The 4,172-nt window shown below is 37.3% G+C and overlaps 1 long non-coding RNA gene across 4 annotated transcripts in view; it reads left to right on the top strand.

Annotated features, from left to right (window-relative positions):
- The first annotated feature begins 2,461 nt into the window (after nucleotides 1-2,461).
- The window catches only part of LOC109589595 (uncharacterized), a 6,087-nt gene continuing 4,376 nt past the window's right edge, over nucleotides 2,462-4,172 (top strand). For all 4 annotated transcript variants that reach the window (XR_002188804.1, XR_002188802.1, XR_002188803.1 and 1 more), the window contains exons 1-3: nucleotides 2,462-2,511; nucleotides 2,560-2,666; nucleotides 3,953-4,077. This is a non-coding gene — a long non-coding RNA (uncharacterized LOC109589595). The remainder of the gene's footprint in view (nucleotides 2,512-2,559; nucleotides 2,667-3,952; nucleotides 4,078-4,172) is intronic.

The following is a 4,172-nucleotide window of genomic DNA, read 5'->3' as shown; positions in this document are numbered from 1 at the left end:
CCAGTTTGACTCCTCTAGCTATCCAATCAGTTGGGTCTTGATCTCTTGTCCAAACATGACTCCTGAACTTTCTTCTACATCTCTCTGTGTTGATGTTATAACGCTCCAAAATAGCTTTCTTGACTCCATCATAATCAGTAGTAGTTCCCAGATCAGTACAAACAGTTCTAGCCTTGCCACTTAGTAACGGTGTCAGACGTAGAATCCAATTTGTCCGATTCACCCCTTGTATCTTCATAATACCTTCGAATGCTTCAATGAAGTCTTGGATATCCTCTGTTTCTTGATATGGTGATATTTTTAAATGAGGACTATTCCCTTCTCTTTCTGCTAGAACTCCTTTCATAATCTCTATCTGCTGCATATGCTGCTCCTGCATGGCCTGTATCTCTTCATAATGTCTCTCTCTTTGTCGCTCCTCTTCTCGACGACGTTCTTCAGCTTGTCTCTGAGCCTCCTCTCTTCGTCGCTCCTCTTCCTGACGACGTTCTTCAGCTTGTCTCTGGGCCTCCTCCCAACGACGTTGCTGCTCCTCCTGAAGCTTTGTTAAACTTGCCAAAGCTGCCGCTAATTGCTCCATCGGATCACTAACTCCTGTAATAAGACTTTCTTCCACTTCAGTACAGTCTTCCGTATCAACTGAAGTATAACTCTCTCTGAAAATATGCAATCCTCGCAACTGTCCTCTGTAGTCGTGTCTTGGTAAGTCCCGTAGAGAATACCGCCCTTGATTCTCTCGACTGTTATCCGACATAAACAGTCACACCAGACACTATAAACTTTAGTCTCTCACACACTAATAATAATAGTAATTTAATAATAATAATAATTTAATAATAGTGGGTCTTTCCTCTACAACCGTTTGAGAACTATCCCACCGCTGCCACCAAAAAATGTAACAGACGCTCCAACTATCTGTTAACCAAACTTTATTCTTAATCAACACGAGACTCAACTGAGCTCCAAAACCAACTAACAAAAACAAAACTAACTCACAACTAAAACACACTAACACAACTCACAAACAACACACTTATAATAGATGTTATAAATGTCCAGAAGGTTCTATAACATACAAGAATACTTTACATGATTGTTCTAGAATATACTTGAATAAACACATAATATATAATTACAACAGTACACAGAGAGTTCCGGATCCATCTAGAAACAACTTCTTACAGACAACACAGTATAGACCTGTATAACAATTTCCAGGCCTGGTGGTCCCAAAGTAGTTTTAAAATGAGGACAAGTAGTGTGGTACCAATAGTATCTTCAATGTTCAAAGTACACAAAATTTTACATGCATTATGTAGCCTGGATTAGGCTACAAGGAATAAATTGAACAAAAATGTAAAATTGAGTATTGCATCATCATTACCATTCAATTCTACTAGAAAATGCAAAATATTAAGGGCCTATTCCATTCAAATATAATATTACTAGATGGATCATGAGGTGAAAAGCAGGCGAAAGCTACATGTGTAGCTCCATAACCGTCATGTTAGCAATTATACATTGCATTTATTATTGACTTATTATGCATTACAATTGAAATATCATCTGAATGATGACAAAGCATGATGTGGCACAATATTGCTGATCCATAGTATAGTTCAGGCTCAGACATTATTTACACAATTGAATACATGTACAAACCAGGTGCTAGGCTGCAGGAAATCATCAGAGGTGAAGACTGAAGTTTTCAGCATACCATCATCTTTATTGCAACCTTCATGTGGCTTGCTCCGATGCACAATGGCATACAGTACTAAAGGTCTTCTTTCCAGCAGCCATTCTTATAAATAAGGGGTTAAATTTAATACATAACTAGTTAATAACTGGAACTTTTACAGTCATGTGTGATGGGAGGGTTCCGAACTTTTTCTATCTAATGTGACGGGAAAAGTGTACGAACCGGGTGAAATGGCTGGCTTCATTTGGCCAGTAGCTTTCACAACCTGAACTTGCAAAAGATTACAAGCTATTTAGTATGCCATTATCAACCTCCATTCTGTGCTTTCTATCATACCCAATGGCAACAAGACCTTCTTGGGTCCCCTTGCCGGCAACCCTTCAACAATGGTACATCCTCCTTACACATTCATGCATATATTCCTTGGTGCGATAAAATGATGATATTAAATTACAGTTACCTCTTTTGGTAGTTTACAGGAGAGGTCAGTGGGAGTCCTCCATGAAAGGTATTGCAGAGGTTTGGTTGAGCCTGGCTAAAGCTTCCATGTCTGGCTGGATAAAACGTATCACTCTTGGAGCTACTATTCCTTACGACAGCAGGAAGAAAGGAGCAGAAAAGAGTAGGAAAAAACCTACATGTACATGTAGTATCGTCCTCCAAAAAGCTGAAGTTAAATTGAGTAAACAAAGAGTTAATTTTATGATGTTATGTAGGCGTGGTGTAGGTGTAAAGTGCAGTAATTAAAAATGGCGGATTACTACTCATAAACTAAAGTTTTAAAGCTAAAACTCATCCTAGAAATTTTTGTGGTACATATCATTGTTTATAAAATGCTGTGACATGTTTATACATTGTAGAAGAAGACCTAGTGGTATAGAAATTACTGAAGAGGTTAATTGTATTAATTGTAATGGAAATCTTTTACTGGAAGTGAGTAAGATTCCTGCAGATGTACAGGCTAAAGGTGAGATTAGTTTTCTTTTTTAGATTTTTTGAAGTGTGTCAAGTTATGGTTTTGTTTGTTTTTTATTTTTTCATTTTGTAACGTGTGCATGCGGAGCCTGAATTACATTCAAACAATGTTTAGACATTGTGCCTGAGTATTTGATCTGCCATTTTATGACGGTTTTCCACAGGATATTGGCGTAGTCCTCATGCATCCTCAGGCTCTTGTTCCAGTACTTTACATGTCCAGCTATTGCAATGGGACTTCCGGTCGCATTAATTTAATGATATTCATTGGAATTACCATAGCAACGGCAGCTCAGCAATGGTGGATTGATAGGAAGCTTCACTACAAAGCCTGCTAACGTCTTTCTGGTTCATGGATGGGACTTCACTAGATACTTTGAGCTTCTTGAATGCTACTTAATGCAATTGGTTATGGTAGTTTTTTCATATTCTATTGTTAAAGTGGCAGGCGTGGCGCAAGAAGACTCATCCACTAACAAAAGGCCTTCTTGTTATTACTTTAAAAGGATCTAGAGACATGATTGCTTGTATAGCTGTTAAGCACTCTTAGTTTTACTTTATTATTCCCGTGAGAAGAGAAAAGCACTTGTTCACTCTTGTTGCTGCACCCGTTATCACCGAGGTTATCACTGAGACGACTAAAATTATTTCACCTTTAGAAGACTAAAGTACCGAACAAAGTTTTGAATTTCTTTATCTTTTTTGCATGATTGGGTAGTAAAAATGTTGTACTTTCACAATATAAGTGCGCAATTTGTCAAAAATTGTTTGAAATTTAGATATAACCATTCAAAAAGTAAAAAAATTATCATACATACATAAAGGAATGACAAAAATGGCGGCACTGACTGCCTCATCTTTAATCTGCAAATGTTCCACACAAAGTTACTCCAAGTGCTGTCATATTTAGCAGGAACACAGGTATAATTATGGAGAACAGCTACTGAAGTGCGCAAATTGATGAGACTTATTCTGAAGAAAGATATAGCCTAGTAAATGGAAATGTCCATTCCTGCCCTGTATAAAGTCAACCAGTAGTATACGGAGATAATTGCTCAGTATACTAATCCGCGTCCACTCATTGCTGGACATGAGTACAGGGTATTTAGCCAAAAAATCACAAAGAGGGAATTCTCTATTTTTACAATTTTTCCCAATGCATATACATGTTTTTATATTATGTAGAAAGTTTGAGCTTATTCCGATCAAATTTGGTTTTTTACAAATTTTTAAAGTTGCTCAAAAATTGTGCCAAATTAAGTGTCCTTTTATTTTTAGGTGGTCCTCTTAGTATCAGTGGAGAGGTAGCTCATGCCATCAATCTCAGTGGACTGAGGGAAGTGTGTATTAGGAGAGTGGATAAAGATGAAGTGACACTTGATTTGGTTGTATTCATATTTAAAGTGAGTTATGAGTATGAACTCTAGCAGTGCATGTACAATCATGTGTGATACTTAAAACCTTTATTGAATCTACCAACTGTGATGGCTGTAACATC

This window comes from Amphimedon queenslandica, unplaced genomic scaffold, assembly GCF_000090795.2.
Source record: "Amphimedon queenslandica unplaced genomic scaffold, v1.1 AMPQUscaffold_11144, whole genome shotgun sequence".
NCBI classification, from domain to species: Eukaryota; Metazoa; Porifera; class Demospongiae; order Haplosclerida; family Niphatidae; genus Amphimedon; species Amphimedon queenslandica.
The sequence above is the reverse complement of the archived record's forward strand: the minus strand, read 5'-3'. Positions and strand labels throughout refer to the sequence as shown.